We start from the raw sequence: 24,738 nt of genomic DNA on the forward strand, positions 1-24,738 counted from the left end.
TGTAGCCGGTTATCCACGGCTTAGTGGGACGGTGCAAGAGGCGCTAAGGGGCACTTGCACCAATCACTAACCCGGGGTTAACCGGTTAAACCTGGAGTTACCATGATTACTTGTACAATTCGACACTGGGTTAACGGTTTAACCGGTTATCGCCGGGTTAGTGGGATGGTGCAAGTTGCGCTAAGTGTGACTCACGACAGTTTAAATTCGGTTAACTTACGTTTTGTTAATGTTACCCATTCTATTCGAAAAACATACAATGTCTCTCATACTTCGCTCGGGGTCAGGGTACGCGTGAAATGCACTGCAAGTCGTGATCTCGGTCACATGCTTATTGGTGCGTGCGAATTGTATTGCGCGTCGTGGCAAGGTTATATCATAAGAATATCAAAATCATAGCTCATTAGCTACACATATTTACAAAATCGGCCTCCTGGTTGCCTTAGTTAGGTTTGTTGACCTAAAAATAAGGTTAATATTTATGACTGATAGTCCTTTTGGGAATCTCTGTCTGTACCACTGGGAAATCACTTGCCTTGTAAACATGACAATGTCACTTAAAACAAACATAAAAGCTTTCCGATATATCTTTGTGGTCGATTCGTGTATCTAAGTCTGCAATGTTTATTATCTGTGGGGGTTATTTCGGTGTGTTAAGAGTTATACAAATGCAAATACTTTTTTTTAAATAACGCCGTTACTTTTAGTTGAAATTATTAATAACGCTTTATCAAAGTACTGCTTAAACCGTTCTCCTGAGCGTAGTGAGGTATTCAAGTGTTAATGCCCAAGGTGGAATGGTTGTACCATGTGACACGTATACTGCTTTTCACATCACGTATGAGGAATTTTTTTTGTTACAAAAAAAATGTGTGCAAAAAAGTAATAAAATCGTGTCCTAGAACAGAAAATTATCACTTTGATCCCTCCTAGCAGGACAGAAAAAATAGGCCCTTTTTCGAATGGGTTATGTGAAAAGAATGCTCTCGAAAATAATACAAAGAGGTGACTACATTTCGGCCTTGAGGTTAACATACACAGACAAAAGGTTAATTTTGGTATTTCGGAATTACTCCATTAATGGGATAACCGCGAAACACCTCACGTTTAATTCTACGAGTTACAGTTCAGATTGCCCTCACCGCGATATTATGTACCGGTAAAAAATGCTTTGAATAGAAACTGCAATAACAAAGACTTTACATTTAAATCTGAAAGGTGCAACGCGTTGCATTGCAAATGCACCGCTTTGCATTTTGCCGGTGCATGGGACTCGGTTGCGTCAAGACAGCAATTTAAATATACAGAGGGCCGGTAGCATTCCAAGTTCATAGACAAATGAAGAAAGTTTATTTTTACCCTGCTGAAGTAACTTTGAAGGAATTAAACATAATACAAGGGTACTTCGCTGCTTAAAAATAGTAAGCAAAATGTTTTTTTGTTAAAAAGTGCATTTGCACCTCCAGGCATGTTAATATGTATATTTTCGACCGGTTCTAAACTTGTACAGTAAGCGCCCTACTAACTCAAGTACCCACGTTCCCGTACTAGCTGTATAGAAAGGTGGAAGGTGGAAGTTAATTCTACAGCCGAAGCGTTCGCTGGAGGAAATCCCTTTGAACTGACAGTGCACATTGCGCGATAATTTATTTATAGGGCATTGCTTAAAAATAGCAGAAGATGGCTCGGTGATGGTAAAATATTAAAATCTAAAAATAAAACGGTGTTGTACGCAACGAGATTTTACTAGTTTTTTAGGGAAGATACGAGTACCTATCAGAATTTAAATTATTTATTTTATTCTTATAACTGTACTAGACAGATGATTTTCTTTATTTACCAGCCTCTGTTTAAACCTTCGTTTAGTTTTGTGAAGCTTGGCCGCAACTTTCGTTTGAGACGCTATTTAAATATTATTGTAATGACTTCACTAGCTTCTTTGTTGGTCTGCAAGTGGTCCGTACGACGTTCATTGTTTTTTGTAAATCTTTCAGATCAAATAGGAGCAGATTTAAATCAGTCCGAGTTCGATCGAGATTAAAACTTTTTTAAATGTAAATTTAGTCTGATTCGCCGTTTATTTGTCAGATGGAAATACGTGTAAAATGGATTCTAGAAATTGGTCTAGCTAGACTAAGTTTTTAATGGCCACTTGCGCCATCCAAGGTTAGCCACTAACTCGAGGTTAACCGGTTAAACCTGGAGTTACTATGGTTACCAGTACATATTGACTCTGGGTTAACGGTTTAACCGGTTCACTCCCGGTTAGTGGGATGGTGCAAGTGGCGCTAAGGGGCACCAGGCTTAGCCACTAACTCGTTAAACCAGTTAAACCCGGAGCTGTCAGTACAATCTAACTCTGTGTTAACGGTTAGCCCAGAACTAGAGGCACTTGTATTCATGGCACATTTTCGCCAGCTTTTAAGAGTTCACCCATGGTATAAGTGGTTCTACCTCTCGACTGACTTCTTGTATGTGAATTTGTTCCATTGTTGCAATTGCCCTGGGTAACCTTAGATTATTTTGTTTTGGTTTTGGCCGATAGATATGACTGTCGAATATGGCACCTGGTGGTTTTGACTGAGCGGCCTGTATGTTTTTAGCTCCTTTTTAGGTGCAAGTTAATTATAAATAATATAATAAATAAATAAATAAATATTATAGGACTTTATTACACAAATTGACTAAGTCCCACAGTAAGCTCAATAAGGCTTGTGTTGAGGGTACTTAGGCAACGATATATATAATATATAAATATTTATAAATACTTAAATACATAGAAAACACCCATGACTCAGGAACAAATATCCATGCTCATCACACGAATACATGCCCTTACCAGGATTTGAACCCGGGACCATCAGCTTCGTAGGCAGGGTCACTACCCACTAGGCCAGACCGGTCGTCAAAATCCTGTCATGTCCGAGTAATTAAATAAACCTGTAATTAAATAAATAAGTAAATACCAACACTAGTTATTAGGTACTTAGCTTAAACAAACTAACAAAATCTATGGCTTGTAAAGATCTGAAATAAATGATTATTTAATTTAAGCAAAGCACACTTTAACCGCAAAACTCAACAATGACAAATTGTGAAATGTTACTTTACATCTTGAAATTTAAACAGGTTTACTGTAACTCTATACGAGTTGGTTAATTTTCAATGACTTAAAACGTCATAAAGGCGTGTACGGCTTTATATGGAACGGCAACGCAAATGTGACATCCGTGTAGTTGCCTGTGTTTTTATATGCCTGATAATATAAAGATATATTGTTTTGGTTTATAAAAAAATATAAAATGTATGTATGAGATTAGTGGAACCCAACGATGTTTATATCAGATTATACTAAACAATCTAAATTATATAAAACATACGCTAAACTGCTATACAAGTTTCACCTCCTCGTAAATCGCGTTAAACGATGCTACAAAATAATTGGCATACCTCGACGTCCCGCTACCAGAGCAAATAGAAAGAGTAGCGTCTTCCAAGTCTAGAGATGTCCAAATTTTGAAAATATATCAAACAATTTGAAATTTTCTCGGACATTACAGGATTTTATTCAGGGAACAAAGGATATTTTATTTTAGAAATGGAAATAAATCGATTCGATCATGAATGAATATGAGAAGGTTCCGAAATTTTACCATGCCGAAATTTCACAACCTTCGAAAATGCTGCGGCACGTTAGTATCCAAGTTAATTTCAATGTATCAAACATAATTATACAATAAACAATTCTCTTATCAGTACAAATTAAACAGTAGAAACACATTTGTTTTAATTATTTGTACGACAATACACAGAAGAAACAATATCCAGCATAATTAAGAAGTAAAGTCACACTTTTCTTGCTGTTTAAATCGATAGTACTCTAAGGGCCTGTTCCACAATGTCCAAGTAAGTCCTGAATAAGCTACTTGCCCCTTATATGACGAATAAAGTCATCGTTGTCGTTTCACAATCTTCAAATAACCTTTACTGGTAGATAAAGTGCTAAGTTTTGCAGGAAGATTTATCTGGCGGTTAATTTATTTGATAAATTGTTATTCAATACTTTACTTTACTAATTTACGGTAGAATAAATTCAATTTCGAATAAAATTAGTTTCCCATGACATAGGAACCTTGTCGTGTAAATTTATGGACAGACTAGCTTCTGCTCGCGACTTCTGTTTGCGTATAAGTAGTATATCCATATATCACTTTCAGAATAAATTTTCACCCCATTTTCACCCCCTTAAGGGATGATTCCCGGGATGAAAGCTATCCTATGTCCATCCCCGGGCAAAATTATCTCAAATTTTATCTTAATCGTTTTATCTGCGGTGGCATCATGGTTCTATTTTTATCGCCTGTCACAATGTCTGTCACTTTCGCACTTACATACTTGTTAGAACCATATTAACCCTACAGTTTAATCTTAAAAGAGACTTTCTTTGGCATTTATATTAATAGTAGGGATATATTACTCGTTTTACTCTGCTTAGACGCTTTCCTACTTTTAAATGGGTTGTGATACTGAGTAGGGAATTTATTACATGTGAAGAAATAATCTTCATATATGAAATTCCCTTCTATTATTGTTTGGAGAATCGACCCTGTTCTTTATGGCTTGTTAAACAAAATAAATACTTGTAAATTTGTCATGTCAAAACAAGCAGTTATTGTTTATAATAAAAATACTTATTAGCTTTTATTTAAAAGTACTGCCATTGGAGAATGGACTTACAATACATATATGCACAATGCATATTTTTACGAAACTGGCCCTGTAACATTCCTTTTCAAAGTTATAATGTAAATCGGTTCGTAAATGAATAGAGGTTCAGACAAATCGGCTTAAGTAAGCTTTACTTTAAACCACGAACCCAACTTAGAGACCAAATCTAATTATTTTATTAAATATTTTTGTTTGTTTTTGTTTGTATATCAATTATAAAGAGACGCACAAGGATCCCCATTCATTATTCATTGAAACGCGCAAGCTGTAGGCGCTGGTTCGTATCTCTGTAGGGCTTGGCGACTTTTTATTTAGTTTATAAGTCACGAAATAATCCTATCGGTACTATATTTGGAAACTTTAAAACTGCCAAACAGTTCTCGCCGATCCGTAAGAAGCATGCTTTACAATAATTCGCGTGCCAGGCACAGCCGTGTCATTGTAAACGCTCCCCGAGGTTCTGGGCAACGAGTATACGATCTAATCACGAACAAATTGATCAATGCCAATCGACAGTGAACTATGAAATCTCTCATACTTTGTTATGGAAGCAGGTTTATTTATTACACAACATATGATTGCAGTACAAATTACATACATGTCAATTTAATCTATATTGTGTTCGTCAGAAATAAAATAAATTCAAATAATAACAAGGTAATTCAGATAAATTAATTGCAATAGTAATATATGGAAATGTTTAACTGGAAAGGATTGTTAAGTTAAAATGTATAAAACTGAAATAAATAATTTAAATGACATAATTCTAAGGGATATTTTATTTATTATTGGGAATTTAGCGGGCGTATCAACGGTTACAGACGGTTTGGTACAACCGCCCCTGAGCCCACTTTTCGATTATGTATGATAGACATCGAGCGGATTGCGCGGAGTGCCAAATAAAATTGAAGATTATGGTTGTATTGGGGACTCCGCTCACTTGCGTTCCTTGGGGCCTATTTCACAACGCTGGCAATTTACACCTTACACTGACATTTTCATGTCCATTTCTGAGTTGATAAGTAACGATGGTACCTAGCCACAATGTATACTTGTTGGACCAGAAACGTACGGCGAATTGTCACTATCAGGTCAGGTGACAATTGTCACCGTTGTGAAACTGGCCCGAGCGTACTTTACACTAGTTTGGGAACTCTCACTCGCACCCAATGAGAATAAACACACCACGGCCCGAAATCGATTACGATAATAATAACTTGTCTAGACAGACAACGCGGCGCGCGATGTTGACGATTGTATATGTAGTCAGCATTTGTTCTGCTTATTTACACCAATTGCTGACATCTAATGCAATAAAAAGAAACGGGTCACTTTAGACATTTTTAAGTGACCTGTGGCGGTAGCATGGTCGCATTTTTATCACCTATAACCATGACTGTCTAACAAGTATGTAAGTGCGAAAGTGACAGGCATAGTGACAAGTGATAAAAATGGAACCATGCTGCGACCACAGTTTTTATTGTTTCTGAATGTATTTGTCATATCTAAGCGGTAAGCAAATAGCGCTGGTAGCTTGGCTTCCCAGCCGGAGTCAGGAAACGTTTCTACATTAATAATGAATGCGGCAATTATTAATATGAAACCTGTAAAAAATTATAAAATATGACCGCTACTTTATATCTCCATACCAAACTCCCTCTAAATCAGTTCAGCGGTTTATGCGTGAACAGGTATTGGACACATAAGAGTTAGATTCGCATTTATATTAGCTGGGATTTCCATTTGTCCGTGCACCTGTCTACTCTCTATAGGAACAATAAAGGTGTTCAGTGTAGATAAGAGAATTATTTTGCATAATAGTTCGCCTGGCAGCTAGCCTATAACAATATTCATATTCGATAGGATTACCTTCCATATGCATAGGAGATGTACTCATAGTTATAAGACCAAGAACATACAGGAACCGACAATAGGATACATTGTTAGTACTTATGTTATCTTAAGCAATTCTACTAAAATATATTTATAAATAAAATAAATAGATAAATATTGGACGTTCTTATACAAAATGTCTAAGCCCCACTGTAAGCTCAAGAAGGCTTGTGTTGTGGGTACACAGACAACGATAAATATAATATAAAAATACATATTAAACACCCATGACTCAGGAACAAATATCTGTCTCTGTATCTGTGGATTTGAACCCAGGACCATCGGCTATATATTATTATTACTAGATCAAATACCGATTATGGTTATTTAGTACAATTATAAAAGTACACTGTAGAACAGTATTATGCTCCATACTGTTAATGTTAGATTATTAGAAGCAATATTAGATTGTTAACCAAGGGATGAAAGGCACCCATTTCTGTCGAGGTAGTCAGCCAATAGTCCGTGACTGAAATGGTGCCTTTCGCCCGGGTTAAACACTCTAAAGGAAGTGAAGTGAAGGAAGGGAAGGAGGAAAGTAAAATACATGTGCATTAAATAAACACGGCTAACTTTATACTTTAGTAGTATTTCTTGAGTTTTCAATTAACAATTTAGGTGAAACTATCGTTATTTATGGAATCGAGAGTTAATTATTAGAATGGAAAATGTACAACAAATCCATTTAAAACGAAAATTTTAATTGCTTATCGTAAAAAAAGAGAAAAAGACTTACTTAAAAAGTACAATGCTCTAGAGCAGAAACGTATCATTTTCTGCACACTTTTTAGAACAACAACGACCCACTTTCAACTTCGGCGTGTAGTTCCCATACAAATTGCAGTCGGGTTGCAGTCTCGTCTGTATCGGCTCTTAATGTGAGGAGGGGAAAGACAGTGGCATATTATCTCAGGTCTTTCTCTATAGATTTCACTCGGTTATAGACTTTAAATCTTTCATTTCTCATCTCTGTTGTTGTTCTAAAAGTTGAAGTCGGGTTGCAGTCCGTCCGTAGTGTCCGTACCGGCCCTAACACCGCCGGAATAAAACTGTTTACCTAAATAATTTACTACTTTTTCTCATCCATAGACTTCAGATCTTTCCTATCGGCTATAAAAACGTAATCACCCTCTAAAATAGCGCAGTTTAAACATTAACTCAAGAAAAAGCGCGCTTGAAGTAGGAGATTAATTAGGTATTTACTGGACCAGTAGGGAGATAAATCTTGCAGTAGTTGCAGCGAGTTGCCAGGTGGGAAAAAACGGGAAAGCGCGAGTCGGGCTGTAATTTTGGTTCCGTAGTTATATTCAATTAACAGGCCAATTCGAACGTACACTAACATAAAAGTCGTTCTTCTCGCTCACCCGTCGACAAATACGAGCGAAATGCATGATAACATAATGACATCATTTAGATATCATTTTGATGTCAGTGTAACACGCTTTTTGCGTCGTTCGCATCGCGCCTACATCTCTGTTTAGACACTTTAGATACATATGTAATGTTATCTAAATCAAAAATATAAAACCGATTTCAATCTGAATGAGATTAGCCTGGGATCTTTAAAGTGATTCTATTGAATTTTCTTACAAAACGTACTGAAGAACAAAACTTCAAGATGCTTGTTTAAAAGAAATATCTTGCTACAAATGCTACCTAGTTATTTTTCGCTCCGTTCGCTATCAATATAATGTAATTACTTTAAAAATAACATAATAGTTTATTAAACATCATTACCTTCCGTCATTCTTTTATTCGTAATCCCATTCCAGTATCATAATTCCAATATTGAAGCAAGATATTTAAACAAACTTCATTACTTACCTTCATTCCTTCACTCCAATTATTAGGTACACTTTCACTAGTAATGTAATTTTGTTTAATGTCTGGCTTAAGAATCTTAAGTTAAGATAGTGTCTGGCCCGTATTTGGGTTATTACCTAATGTAGTTTTAAATGCACAATAATTACGGAACCCTAACCTCCGGCCGGCGCCGGGCCGTGTCCGAGCCGGATTATCCAGCGATCCGGCGAACGGATTAAGACTTCAAAGGTATTAAAAGGTGAGCAATTTGCCTGACCTCCGCTTTCGGGTGATTTTGTTTATTTATCTGACACTTGTGTGATACACCGATTATTTGGGTGATTTAGGTGGTAAGTCGACTCGACGATTTTGTCGTTAATATAAGACCACAGAAACCAACCCCCCAGATGAAACATATTATAATTGGACAAAACATTTTTTATGTTGCATATGGTTGATAGTTTTCACGAGTGTACATTTTTGTATCAAAGATAACAAAGGATATTTAGATGTTTTTTTTTTTGTAATTTTAATTTTAGATGCCATTTTGTAAAAACCATTTAAGCAAGAATTAAAATTTATTAATATCGGGCTTGGAGGATTTATCAACTGGAGGCGCCTTGTCTTTAATTTTCTGTACAAAACGGTCTGCCGATTTTTGCGGAGGAGGGGTACGTCAAATGTATGAGATAAACGTCTGTCCATAATAAACATCATATGACCATTGGCCGTGGTTTTCGACAGAGGGTGAAGCTCTTAAAGGCGTCTGCAGTAAACCCTCCAAGTATTTGGGGCTAACGGGCCATTCTGTGTAGCAATTGAAAGTTTTCAACCCTATAAAATTATATTTTTAAACTTACAAGAAACTGTCTTATCGTACAGATGACAATAAATAATGCCACAATGTGTAACTGCAGAAGGGCCGCAGAAACACAACTTCGGTATCATCGGAAAACAGTCAATGGCGGCCACATATGTTCCACTCGCACAAGTTTGAGGGGAAACGAGAGTAAGTTGTGGGCGCTGTGAGTTAATGAAGAGTTATTTTAGCATTGGAAAAACGCGTTTGAAGTGGGGTTTTTTGTTTGTATCGGTTCATTTTACTGTAGTCACAAGCATATGGCGCGTTTTGTAGCTTTTATTTATGTAAAAGCTGGCTTTTATTAAGATACTTGAACATTGTGTAACAGGCCCTAAGTATAATAAAATAACTGTTATGTATTTTTATATTTTTGTAACGTATGAAATTGATGTTAATATCTTGTGACGTCACAATATATTGTGATGAATCCACCTCCTATTAGACAGCTCATCACAATTAATCGGAAGTGCAAAATGATATTTGACATAGTTTTTTCCGTGTATTTTCAGAACTGATTAAAAGCTTTTTTCAGTTTATTTTCAGGACTAATTTAAAACTATTATCATCATATATTATCTATCTTTAATTCCATTTTAAGTACCTACTTTTTTAGCATTAGAAAAAGGGTAAACAATCTTGACGCCTCTTATTAAATAGGTACCACTTAAAAAATAAGTCACGGCAAATAGTAAAAAAATATATAGGAAGGACATAAAATGTTTATATTATTTTTGTTTCGAAAGTTATATTTAATATAATTTTATTAAAAAGATAAGTCTTACCCTTTTTCTACATGCTAAAAAGAACAAGGTATAGCTAAAACTGCGTTATCTCTCCGGCGTATAACTTCGGCATCGACAATGGGCCAATGGGACTGGTAGAGAATGCCTTCTGGCATTAAGTCCGCCATTTGTACTCTTCATGTATTGTGCAATAAAGTTTAAATAAATAAATAAATAATGGGCAACTAATATGTAAATTTCAACATAAATCGGCCCCTTTTCATTGCCCTCTTGTTTATCATTAGCGAAATCGCTTTTCTGTCCGATCTATCGAAGTCCCGATTAATTCCCTTTGTAGTTCCGTTTGTGTTCCAACAGTTCCAAGTTGGGTTATAATTGGACATCAAACGGATGATGCTAATTAGTGACTTTGGTAACTAAGATTGAAGTAAACGTCTACGGCCTGGTTCATATTGATTTTAGGATTAGGTTAAACATTAATGTCAACGTGGATAAGATCGCCTATAAGGGAAGACCGTCAACAAGTTTTTACATCGCTTTTAACGCTTGCGTTTGTACATATACTCCCCTTACAGAAGGTCGACACAGGAGGATTGAAGCTGGAGAGCTTCAAGAAAGGGAAAACGAGTTTGCCTTATAAGGATGTTCCCTGCAATACATTTTATATGCCGCCCGGTATTCTCCACATTGACCTTATTACGGCACTGCATATTTCAGAAACGAACATCCAATTGGACGCTCGGATTAAAAGGTATTAAATGGTAAAGAGAGGTCAAAACACAAATCAGTCGTGTATAGACACGTCGAGAGCCGAAGTTAGTGGACGGTGATGAATTAAAGGTTTCGGATAGAAGAGAAAGGTTTCTAACGCAAACAATTTATGGAGCCAAATTTTTGTTGGACATATGCAATCAAATCTGTAGCTCTTAAACTCCTTCATCATTAGTCTTCGTTTGAACTGCGACAGCAACATTGGGTATTTTGTCTTTTTAATGTTGTTATAAAACTAATTTCAGAATAGAAAGAGTAAATTTGCTCTCCAACCTTGGAACTTGGAACTGCTGGCTGGTAGTGTAGAGATTAACCGGTTAGGTCTCCAGATTGCTTTTTAACTTCGAGGCGATCCGTCATGCGCGACACGCTCATTCACATTCCAAGCCACTACTAAGAGACAGTGTCGAAAAAAAAATCGATAACGATGCAATCGAACTATCCACTTAAAAGTTTAAAATGGATGCTATTTTTTCTAGTACCATGTTGTGCTGTCGCAGAAATACTGATTATAGTAGACATTACCATCTTCCAGCTGCGCAAGTGTTTTTTAAACCAAAATAAACTTAAGTTAATCTGTTAAAATGGTTGAAATTTTAATTAATTAGCTGGTAGCCATAAGTAACGAGCACTGAAAGATTGAAGTCAAATTAGTATTAAAAAGTTGAACAATACGAATAAGCCTGACGATCATGATTTCTTTTAGATACTTAGGAGGATATATTAATACCAAACTAACCCCATTTTTGACATTGTCCCTTTATATTATACGGATAGGGAGCGATCTATCATCACACATACAGAATATATAAAACTGAATTACTGATGCTACTGCGGACGAAGTTTAGTGGTTACATTTGGGGTTTCGTTCGAAGTAGCTATCTATCATACTGAAATTATTTGAAGTTACAGACTGATACATATATCAGCTGCCTTGCAGAAATTACTAATAATTTTAAGCGACTTTCATCGTCCTATATCGGCTTTCGGTCTATAAGGAGCGGTCTGTCGCGCGAAGTTATTTTAAATTGCCGACTAGTATATTAACTTCACTATGATGTATCAGCTGCCTTTTTATACCAACAAATTTAATCGACAGAAAGCGTCCAGTGGTTTCGTAGCGTCGGCTCTCGGACTATAAGGAGCGATCTATCGTGCTAAGTTATTTTAAGTTGCCGGCTGGTATATTAAGTTCCGGTTTGATGTATCGGTTCTTGGGTAAGTTACTAATAATTTAACCGATACATTAACGGAGTCGGAGAAGAAATTTCCATTTTAAAGTGTAGGTTGAAGCGTTAACTAAGCGATAAATTTTACTGAAGAATCTATTTCAGCTGGACATACAAACATACAGACGAAGTTGCGGAAACTTTCTAAAAGGGTAAAAAAGTTCTTTGAAACATTCTGAAATGTTCCATTTTGGAAATGTATTTTTTTTTATGGAGGATAGGGCAAGCGTTTGACCACGATCACACCTGATGGTAAGTGATGATGCAGTCTACGGTGGAGCACGCTTACCTACCTATGAGATGCCTATTTACTCTAGCCTTGAAGAGATTCAGATTGTACTCATGCGGAAACACAGACTCGGGCAGGGCATTCCACAAAATTTTGTTTTCATAGGATAACTCTGTATAGAAGTTTCCGAGATCTATCCCTATAGAATATTTCGCAATTTAGAAAGCTTTTCTAACGCAAATTAGTAAATTCAAACACTATCTAAGCCCTTAAAGTTTTGCATGTTATTAAAACTGAAAAAAATAACACAATCACAGGCCGATTCGGACGTACACTGGCATCAGAATGACATATAAATGATGTCATTAAGTTATCGTGCATTTCACTCGTACTTGTATATACATGTACCAATTGGCGCGAGCGAGACGTACGATAACTAAATGATATTATTCAGATATCAGTCTCATGTCAGTGTACGTTCGAATTGATCTGTCAGTCGTTTTTTCTTTTTGCATCTTATATATATACGTACCTAGTCTTACCTTTATTTCGATGTTTTGATATGTAACGCAATTCACCATATTTCTATCTTCCCCCTATTTCTTCTCGATTGTTTTTTTTTTCTTTGACTTTAATAAAGAAGATGAAATCAACATGCAATAATTTACATAGTAGTTCAAGTTCAAGACTTGTAAAGTAGTAATAATAAAACTAAAATTGCAATTCAAACTCCTTCAACAAAACCTCCAGAACAATTACCATTTATAAAAAGATCTAGTACATGCAAGAACAGAGGTGCTACAATTGGATTCTGAAGCAGTTAGTTTTTATTACAACTCTTGGGCAAGTTGGAGACGTAGAGATAACACTTCTGAATACGATTGTACCTTTACGAAGTTTCAGAGCTTTTTTATTGTTTCATAGTTTCAGAGATTTAAATGCAGTTATATTAAAATTGGCTATTTTTTTACGTCAGTTTTGAGTGGAAATAGGTAGTGAGTTAAAAAATAAGGTAAGTGAAGCGGATTTATTTATTGAATTTTTTTGCAAATAGTGTTAAGAATAGTTTTATTAGTAATGGGTCGGAATATACTGTCGGCCCGATTCAAAAAATGATTAAGACACGGTTAAGATCTTGGAAAGATCTTTAAAAGATCGATAACTAAACGACATGTCAAAATTGACGTTTATTTTTATTTCGTTGTGATCCCAATAAGATCTATCTACGATATTTCTATCGTCAAAGTGACATTAGTTGCGGGCAACTGATCGATTCGGGAATCGAGCTGCTTCTGTCAATTATACGACATACAAACGATGTCTAAATGAGAACTTATCTAAACCAGAACTTATCGTTATCGTATCTCATTTTTCGAATCGGGCCGTGTGTTTCTTTGCTCATCATCATCATCGTATCAGCCCTTTATCGCCAACTGCTGAGCATAGGCCTCTCTTCTAGTACGCCACTTTCCCGGTCCTGAGCTAATCTCATCCAGAAGTGACCCGCAATCTTCCGAATGTCGTCCATCCAAGGAGCCACGGACGCTTCTTTGCTACTTTTACTTTAATCTTAAGCGTAATCGTAGGCTCCTTACGGCATAGAGAATTAAGTACGCTTAATAGACTGCTTGGACGTATTTTATCCGGATTGGCGAGAAACTACAAAATACAGGTTTGAGTGGAGAAAGCGAGGGGAGGCCCTTGCCCAGCTCTGGGACACTAAATTAGGCTAAAAAAATAATTCCTCACTTGTATCCCACGTTGTATCCCTGGACGTATGGTAAAACGTATTATTAATAAGTTTAACACTCGCTTAATACTTATTAAGTAAAATATTATTGCAAATAAGTTTTCGCAAAGCTCGCTCAAATCTTATTATAAATGGGTTTTATTCATTATATGGAGTGAACACTCCACGGTTACTTATTTCTCTATACAGTCACGGTCTTTAATTTTTGAGCCATTTAGGCTTGGCTAAACAATTACGCAGCGGCTTACGTGAGCGAATAACTCGCGATGCGACGCGGAGCGGCGCAGCGGCCCAACGGCATTTGCGTTCACAACGAGATCGCCCACGTAGGACACTTCCGTAGGTATCAAAGGATTGAAGTCACCCGCGCCGCTTCGCGTTCGCGAGTTATTCGCTCACGTAAGCCGCTGCGTTAATGTTGCCAGATGCCAGATGGTCGGACGATATCAGAAAGACGTCAGGGCCGACCTGGCATAGAACCGCCGCATACATAACAACATGGAAATCCATGAAAGAGGTATATGTTCAACAGTGGACGCGAATATGCCGAGAAGAATAAAAGATGAAGAAACAATTAAAGACAGTAACCGTACCTACATAAGAGCATTATTTATTTATTTTAGACGACCGCTCTGGCCTTAGTGTGTTGTAACCCTGCCTATGAAGCCGATGGTCCGGGGTTCAAATCGTGGTAAGGGCATTTATTTGTGTGATGAGCACAGATATTTGTTTCTGAGTCCTTTATATACCGATGTTTGAAGTAGTCAAATTTTGTAAGGATGTCTTACAATATTTATTTATTGCATTTTTTTAAATTGAAGTGAGATCCCTCCACGCGTCATGTTCCTTATTACGAGGGTCGTGAAATCCCCGTGGAACCAGTATATTCTCTTTGACAGTGTCCCAACATCTGTGCCTGTTTTTGTACGTGCAGTTAGGTGTCCAGGGAAGAACGGACTTGATCTGCCCACCATGTTGGACTGCGGCCTCTAGGTCGTTTACCAACAACCTTGCCAGTAAAGTGAGACAAACAAGTATTTTATGGCGTCATTTTACGTCATCCGCACTAAAAGTTTGAGTGCTGGTTATTAACTTGAAAACGTTAGCAGGGACCTAGGAAAAAAGTAGTAAACATAATTATGATACTGACGCTTTGGTCCAATCGTCTTAATGCCTTTAAGCCGTGTACGCGAAAAAGTAACTCAAAGTCAAGTCAATATTCTTTTAAATTCAAATACGCCTAGCAACAGGAACTTCTATAAGAAAAATAACATTTGCACGCTTTACAAATGTATTAACAAGACAACCCCTTAAAATATTTCCTACTTCGTCAGATGGCTAAAAATTGTGGTGTACAGTCAAGTGCAAAAATATGTATCGAAAGAATTGTCTCATAAATATGGTACTACGCTCTTATTACACTGGAATAAGATGCTATAGGACATATTTTTGAGTAAGATGTGTACACCCATATTTTTACACTTGACTGTAAGAACGATCTACGCTATATAACTAAGAGAATCCCAACTTAACGAACATATGTGCTTTTTCATGACATTGCATGACATCCTAAACCATCGTACACTTTACATGTCATGTCCTTGATACACCTGATCAACCGTTATGTAAATAAATAATGAAACGGCGACGGCACTTTGGTAACTACAGTAATCATATTTCAATTATAAGCAGTACTTTAACTTATTATAACGCACCTATTGTATTTGAAGAGATATGAAGCGTCAACCGGTAGAGCTATATTAAAATCTAAACTTGTGTCAGAAAACTCTTAATTAGCCAACTTATGGACAGCTTTAATTCATGGTTTTGTAGTCGCGTTCAACTTCATCAACTTCAACTTCAACATTTATTCAGCAAATAGGCCACAAGGGCACTTTTACACGTCAACATGGTATTTACATACAAGCAAAAACAAGCATATCAACAATTTTAAAATACTACTCATTGAAAATATTAATGCATACTACTTAAAAGTATTATTGTTTAAAGAAAAAGTAAGTGTCTTATTATTTTTACTAGACGTTCTTTACTAGAAGTAGTTTCGCATATGAAATATAACATATAGGCATAAAATGTAACGATTGTGTTTTAGCTACCATTATATTCTAGACAATGTTTAGTGCTTAGCAATATCTGCGGCTGAATATCGAAAAAATAGCAGAGCTCGTTATTTTAAGAGCTCCGTACAAAACTTTGTTCACGGAGCTCTTATGGAATCACTTCGGTCTTGAAAATCGGTTAAACGCGTTTTATTATTTAGAATAATAACTACAATCATTTCTAAATCCAAAAACTAAAAGTGATAACAATATAATTAACACCGAAGCATTATTAATTTATGGAATTTGAAGCCAGTAGTTTATAAACCGATCTTCAGAAATTATACCTACGTTATCTGATGCTTTCCATTTGTAATATTGCCAAAGTTGGTCATGTGGCGTTTTGTTTAGTTTCAAAATACTCCTAACAATATATTAGCCATGTACGCCTTCGGACCCTCGAATTAGGGTCCGACCGTACGACGGATTACACACTGAATAATTAACTAACGTTTATTTTACCCTCGTAACTGAAAATAACCTGTCATTATATAAACTAGTCCTTTTGTTACGCGGGAAAAATGAGCGAACATTTTTGGAATTTATTTCAATGGAGGTAAGGTGTATTATTGAATAGGGGGGTAATTATTGCATTATAAGAAGTGGTGTTACTTTATTTGTAACGGGGTTTATGGCTAGACAGGGATTAGGAAGCGACCAAGGGAATAAAAAAAAACTGTTATCGATAAGCATCTTGCTCGCACCAGTATAAAATGAAAGAGAAGAAATTGAACAAAAACGCGAGACTTTGAAATTGATTTAAAAAAAACAGTGCTTGCATAAGCACGGTGTTGGTAACGTCAGCAATGTTTCTTTTTAAATGAAATCAAGAAATCATTTTAGATATTTCATTAATAACATTTTGTATTAGCAAAAAGGCCCAGCTTGTGTCGGAAGTACACATCTGCGCGTTGCCATCGCCAGATGTCAGTTTTAATCAAAATTTAGGTAGGTATTTTTATTGTTTTGCTTTGTAAATACTTCTTCATTCCTGTTCATAATATAAGAAGGTTGAAGGGTTTGTGTCTTATTAGATAACAACCATAACTCGGGAATATTTTTGCCACGAATAAACTATTTCTATTTTTATTAAATATTTGTGATGAACACACAAATAAATGGTCTTACTGGAATTCGAACCCGGGACCTCCTCTTCCTTGAGGCCTATTTTTCTAATTGAACCCTGATCTACATAAACATATAGGATTTTCTATTAACATAAATCGCAGGAGTGATAACCATGTATAATGTTTTAAAACTTATATTTGTATGTATCAAGTTTATATTAGTTTTAATAAAATGTCCAGACGGATAGAGCAGAGCGAACAATAAATCTTAAATATTGACATTCATAAAAAAACATCCTCTTTCCCCGTTCTCGTGAAATCGCAAATAACTGTCTCTACCAATAATTCAGTATTCATTCGGCAGATAAATTCAATCGGGATCCATTTTGTACCGTCGGCAGAGGCGGTCCCGCGGGTCCGCGGTGCCGGCGCGGGATTTCATTACTTTTAATATGCTATTGGATAGACGTGCTTATGCTGACTATACACTGCATTTAACTAAAAAAAAGAGTGGGGTCCGATTGGGAAAAAGTTTATTTCGCTCTGTTACAGAGCCTCTGTATGCAGAATATTTTTAACTTAAATAAACTTTTATAATTATCTGTATTATATAGGTAGCTTTATAATGGTATTTTACCAAAAAGTAGAAAGTGCGAGTAGAATATGTATATGCAATTTAATAGCAGTCAATAAAAAAATGAAAATTAAAGGAAACCCATAAGTTAACATCAAAATATATTTGCACTTTTTTATTGTTCTGCTGCTTTAGTATTTTAAAATTAACTGTAAATTTTCCTTAAGTAATATTGAAAGTCAAAAAAATATTTCATGAAAACCGGCTATTGGAGGAAGTATCGTATAAAAATACATTTTTATAAAACTGGAAAAGCCAATCTTATTTTAAGAAATTATTGACATTAGACAAAAGTTATAGTTACTTAGAAAAGTCTTGTCTTCTCTTAATTTTTTACTGATCAGGTGTTGGGTGTTGTGTAAATTTAAAATACCTATTTAAAATAAGAATTTAAAACCACAAACAAAAAAAATATACAAATCGAATTCAAATCCACATTATAAATGGCTTTCAACCACAAATCATAAACAAATCTCACAGCAAAAAATCCAAAACTAACAAATCGCTACCAACCGCAACCACGTGTCAAGCTCGTGTCAAAACATACCACAACGTCACAATCAAATAGTCATAAATAACCTTTAAAACTAATTGGAATTTAAATTGTATCACTACGAAATAGAGTCTAAAATTGTAATCATGTGAATAGATATTTTAAAGTAATACTTCTTTTACCTTTAGGAATACAAAAGTCAGCATCCGAAACGGGTATGATGCGTTAGAAATTGAATTTTAAAGTGTTGTTATTAGGATTCGATTTATAATGCATTTGGTTTAGAGTTATTACGATTTATTTTACGTCAGTATTAAATCACTACTATGATCGTAGACACGTGTATTCTAAATAAACACATTTTCACATTTGTATAATCGAACTCTATGTTATTCGAATTTGTACCTTAAATGTATTGTATATAAGAACATTAACAAACAAAACATTACGTTTAAAATAAACGTTGTAACCGGATTGCATTCACGAAGACAATTTAAAAAACAGTTTAGTTTACTCGTTTTTTATTTAAATGTGATTGTTATGTATTTCTTAAAGAAATAATATTATGTAAGTTATAAACCCCAATTTGGCAGTTTACATTTAATAAATGCTAAATACTCCTAAAAACAAAATGTGTAGTTTTCGTTTACCTTAGTACACATCGATCCAATATATGGTCCATTAAATCGATGTTAGTACAGCATATTTAATATAGTAAATAATAATAATATAATAAAATCATTTATTTCAGACCAAGTTGATCCATATATGGTTAGTTACAGAGTATCTTAATAACTATGTTAGTGGCACAGTACAAAAACAAGCAAAAATAAAAAATAAAATAAAAAAGATAGTTGTATAAATAGTACAACTATTGCCAGGGACAAGCAGGGCAGAGTAAATCTAGTCACTAACGTATTTCCCCTCTGGTATAGGCTGGTATAGGTTGACACATATCGATCAATGTTCGACTTGAAATACGTGAGTGACCCGTATATTAATATCTTTAATATATCTGTTTCTCACGGAACTCACGGAAGTTTTCTTAGTACAGAAGATGCTGATGTATTGAATAAATAATCGTTAATTATATCGTGTTCTCTAGACGCAATACGGTCCCTTTTCCTTTAGAACGACAGAAATGTTACTAACTAATTTATTCCGTTTTACCATTCACTTTATACTCGTAATTACATTTAATCACCCTATTTCGCCTCTTCTTAAAATACGAGTCCTACGTATGTGTAACTTCTTAATCATTTTTTATGTTTAATTATAATTAATTAATTGATTTTCGGATATGCTAATGTGTGTTTGTTTCTTTACAGGTAAATATCTTCATTTTGAAAATCCCTTCCATCTTCACCTAAGACTATGTAAGTGCCAAACATAGCTTCAAATTAAGTATGCAAAACAGCAAAAATCAAGAACATTTTTTGATCGTTTATATCATAATATTCATAAAAATAAGCTCTTCGTCAAATAAAAATATTTGCAATTCCACGAATAAAATTGTAATGAAAGTAAGTTTTCTTTGACGTCTAAACTAATTTACAGTTTAGACGTCAAAGAAATGTTGTCCATGTTTTATAAATTACATATTTTACAAATGTAATGACTACTTTAATTCCTGTCTAAAGGTTAAGGTTAGGTTGTCTGCCCTCTAAGTTTCAGTCCGAGACGATGATATTATTTAACAATAATTTTAATACAGTTGGCCCGATATGTCAAACATTTGCTTAAGATACGATATGGATTATATATGTCAGTCTCAAAAGTGACGTTTCTTCAAACAAAAACGTCACTTTTGACACTGAAATCCAATCCATAATATCGTATCTTTAGGAAATTTTTGACGTATCTTAAAGTTTGAATTGGGACGCTACTCTATAGAAAAAAAATTGTCAAATAAGATAACACTAAAAAAATAAAAAAAAGTTTGTAACATTTTTGTGATCACTTCAAGGTGAAGTGAACCTTACAAGAAAAAAACAAAAAGTTCACCACTTTCAGGCCCCGACGAGATTCGAACTCGTGATCTCCTGTTTACTAGACAGGCGCTTTAACCAACTAAGCCACGGCGCCGTTGTCTCGCCTGGCGAAATTATCAGTCCGTATTGTTGTACAGTCGACGTCAAAGATATATTTACATGTTGCCTTATTACGAAGGAATAAAGCGCAAAAGTGTACGTAAACATGTCTTTGACCTCGATTACATTATTATCAGTGATAATTTATCACATTGTAGATGTATTCGTGTATTAAAGTGGGCGTCTTGACAACTGTTATCTGGTTTAATTGTACTGATATGATAATAAGCAGGTGTTATTGTATGACGCTATTATATGGTTTTTTGTGGGAATTTAACTTGTTTGACGAGGTCATCAATGTCATCATACTCGTCGAATATATCGTTGTCTAATGGAGAGTCAATATTACAACTCATTAATGCTATTGCAAGTATTAGCATACTTGACATTTGAATTGGTGTAAAATTATAAGCTTGCGTTGTTTTCAGGAAAAAAAAAATGAAAAAAAGTTGCTTTCAACTTTAAAAAAAGGGCAGAACCTGAAACCTAATACATACGTCAATGTTATACACCTTGTTTTTTTATTTCCGTTAATTTCAAGGGTGCATTCCTGAGATTCAATTAAGTAACTTTCTCAAAGACACCGTATTCGTATTCTAATTAACTCCATTTCGGAGATAATGAATAATTTCTTTTTATCTTATAAGGTCCTTACGAGACCCTTCGCCTTAGGGCCTATTTACATTTACCTGGAAAACACGGTTTATAAAGTATTATATTTGGGTGGATCAACTTTCTTAAGTATTTCGTGTTGTTATTTGGTCCCATCGTTGTCCAAGACTTCGAGGGACAATAGCGGTTCAGTTTGTTAGAAGAAATTTTGTATCACTTTCTCCTACCATGTTTAGTAGATGGTTCCTTATAGATATGGTAGAACACAGAGATGCATGTTTGGTAACTGTCTTTAAAAAGTGAATTGGGTGAATTTTTCGACATTTGACGATTATTTCAGACCATAATTATTGATGTTTACTAAAGTACGAGTAAACCCTACTCACGGCCTGATTCGAACTTTAAGATTCGTCAAATATTATGTCTAGATACGATGTTGTGTTTCTTCAATTAAAAACATCACTTTCTAATATTTGACGTTCCTTAAGAAAACTCTGTCTGTCTGTCTTTTACCGCTTAAACCGCTGGGCCGATTTCGATGAAATTTTGTATGGAGACAGTTTGATGCCCAGAACACAGGGTAGTTTTTATCCATCATAGCTAGTCCTTTCATAATCGCGATACATACAATAGTCCATTGTCTACTAATCTTTCAAATGGTTGAATGGAAACGGAGTGATATACTCGTATTGTAAACATATTGATTTTCCATAATCCTAGGCTTGTGTTTCAACATAACTAAATATGGATTACATGATAATCCAGTTTAAACAGTGAGCTCTGTTGTAAACATTATGCTCTGTATATTTTGTACCTATTCGTGACAGGAAGGAGGGTAATGTGTTTTTTTTATATTAAGTTATATACTTAAGTATATAACTTCGTTCGCGTAAAAGGTCGTAAAAATACCAACCCCATTTTCACCCCTTCGGAGTCGAATTTGAAAAATCGTTTTTAGTGGGGCTCTACAATATTTAAATAAATAAATAAAGCCCGACCAGAAATAAATGATCATTGTCAAGAGGGCGCTGTTATTCTCATGTACGAGTATACATAGAGTGACAGTTCAGTTTAGTATGAAAAATTTAATTCCAATGAAATTCCGCAATATGGCGCGTGATCATATATTAATGGTCAGGCTTTAAATATTATAGGACATTATTACACAAATTGACTTAGTCCCACAGTAAGCTCAATATGGCTTGTGTTGAGGGTACTTTGTCTACGATGTATATAATATATAAATATTTACAAATACTTAAATACATAGAAAACACCCAAGATTTAGGAACAAATATCCATGCTCATCAACTCTTTGTTGTAAAAACAGTATGGCCCATAGGACTTGGTACAGTGTGCATACAAAATTTGACAGTAAATAAGAAGCAAAAAAACTATATTCATCCCTTTCTTTTGGGTGCTATTACTAATAGCGAAAGACAAGGACAGTAAGTATGATTCTCTGGTTTTATGTTTGATACGAGACACTCCCTGGCTTAACTATAGTAAAATTAATTCTCTTAAAAATTTCTTTAGCTTTAATACACAAACGCACACGTTTTTGAAAATTGTCTACAATATGCAGCGTTACAAAATATTTGTCAACGTATTTTTGGGCTATTCTGTATTACAGCTGAGGGCCTACCGCGAACACCGAAGTTCGCATATTGCGGGCATCTTTCACTGTCACGCTAACTACGTCTTAATTGGAGAAAAAGAGAAAGATGCCCGCAATTTGCGAACTTCTGTGTTCGCGGTAGCCCCTTAATCCAAAGGAATAACTAATTTTGCGAGTACGTGTTGAAGTTTATCAATCACATTTTTAATGTTATAAATATTCTAATGTCAAAACAGTTAGCTTAAAGTGCCCAACATTAGTGTCGTATTTATAATACAGAGTGTTATTTTAGTCACGTGCAATAATTTACGATGTGAATATATAGGTCATACTGAGCAACTTTTACTATGGGACCAACCCCAAAATGTCGAAAAAGACAAGAAAGCAAACAAAAAATTTACTTGTAAACCGCCCAAGTTGACCTAATATTCTGTAGTACGAAAATACCTACACATACGGATGCATATGTAGATGTGCACGCACACATACATAGCTAGTTTCGTATGCAAATTAGAGATAGCGCTTTGAAATTAGTTTCCTTAAAATGCTTCAAGAGGGATCTCTTTTCCTATATACTTACTTTACTCTTTGGTTGTAACCTTCAAAGGCACTTTTATTTTAAATTTAATTTCACCTTATCTCTTCTGCGTTAACTTATTTTTTTATAAGCCGGTTTAAGATCAATAAAGCCCCAGTGATAATTAATCTATTTGTTCTAGCATTAAAAAACAAATGAGCAGTTGCGGCTGACAATAATTTATTTCGAAAAAGTTTCAAATATACTTAAATTAGTATAGAGTTACACCCTTTTCCAAGTAACACTGCACCCGGCGCAGACGGCATAAATCACTTGTGTCGCTATTTTTATTTATTTCCCTTTGCTTTTGGTGACGAGTATTTTATACTTGGTATTTTTTACCTGTTTGGAATATGATATACCTATTCCAGGGTTTCTTAGGATTATTTAATGTGTCTTCATAAAATTTCGACTTTTGTTGTATTTTATTTGCCTTATTAACTTGATAAATAAACAGATAGGTACCGCAAATTACCTCATCAATACAAGGTATCATGGTAAAAACTATAATTATGTATTTTATTTCTAAAAGTAGCTTCATTTGACGTTCAAAGCGCATTGTAATATGCCTACTCGAAAAATAAACTACATATCTTTAACTTGAGTCGCCTTTCTTATACTATATTTATTACCCGTACCATTTTTTTTGTTACTGAATAGATATTTAATAAAAATCATCTTTCTCCAATTATGAGAAATGAAATATACTACATAATACGTTTTTTACAATAACAATATACATAATGGATATATACAGAGGATTACTATAACTAGCTTGAATCTAAAATAGGCCCTTGAGGCATTGTACCAAGGATGCTGGCGGCATTTCATCGTTGTATCGCAATGCTGAGTGGTTTGGTAGAGAAACACAGTTTGTTCAAGCCAGGCAATGGTGGGCAATACTGAACAAGTTTACAGAACTATAAAAACAAATTAAAAAAAACGAAAATTGTATATGCATAACAATAAAGAAACGAGAGACAGAAGTAGTTTATACTATCACATTTAAGCGGAGTACTTTACTCACAAGTATTTTCACAGCGAGTATTTAATCACTGTTCCGATGCTCTTTAATACTAGTCTGGCTAAAACAAAGAGGTAATTTATGTGGGTAATTAATGAACCGGTTATATTTGTCGCGTTTCGCGCTTAATTCGCTCCCTAGAGAGAGAGAATTGGTATTATTATTCAAATCGGGCGGTGTAAAATGCCTTTAACTCGTCCGATTTAATATTTACGTTGTACATATGACATAAGTATATAATTTATCATTAATTTTACTAAAACAGCAGGGGTTGGTTCCATTTTTATCGCTTGTCACTATGCCCGTCACTTTCGCACTTACATACTTGTTAGAACGTGACAGGCATGGTGACAAATGATAAAGAGCCGACCATATTAGCCCAACAGATTGTCATTTTATATACAGAAGGCCGATTTGAACGCACAAAAGTTACAAATTGATGTCTTTTTCACCTAGTTTTGATATCATTCTTTCGTGCAACTCAACTTCGTATTA

The 24,738-nt window shown here is 35.0% G+C and overlaps 1 protein-coding gene and 1 non-coding gene across 4 annotated transcripts in view; one reads left to right on the forward strand and one right to left on the reverse strand.

The window, feature by feature from the left end:
• The window catches only part of LOC133530999 (heterogeneous nuclear ribonucleoprotein L), a 695,759-nt gene that overhangs the window by 513,838 nt on the left and 157,183 nt on the right, over positions 1 to 24,738 (forward strand). The gene's annotated exons all lie outside the window — the stretch shown is intronic.
• On the reverse strand, positions 20,334 to 20,407 carry Trnat-agu (transfer RNA threonine (anticodon AGU)). The gene has a single exon. It is a non-coding gene; the product is annotated as a tRNA-Thr (tRNA).

The sequence above is a fragment of the Cydia pomonella genome, chromosome 24, assembly GCF_033807575.1.
Source record: "Cydia pomonella isolate Wapato2018A chromosome 24, ilCydPomo1, whole genome shotgun sequence".
Lineage (NCBI taxonomy): Eukaryota > Metazoa > Arthropoda > Insecta > Lepidoptera > Tortricidae > Cydia > Cydia pomonella.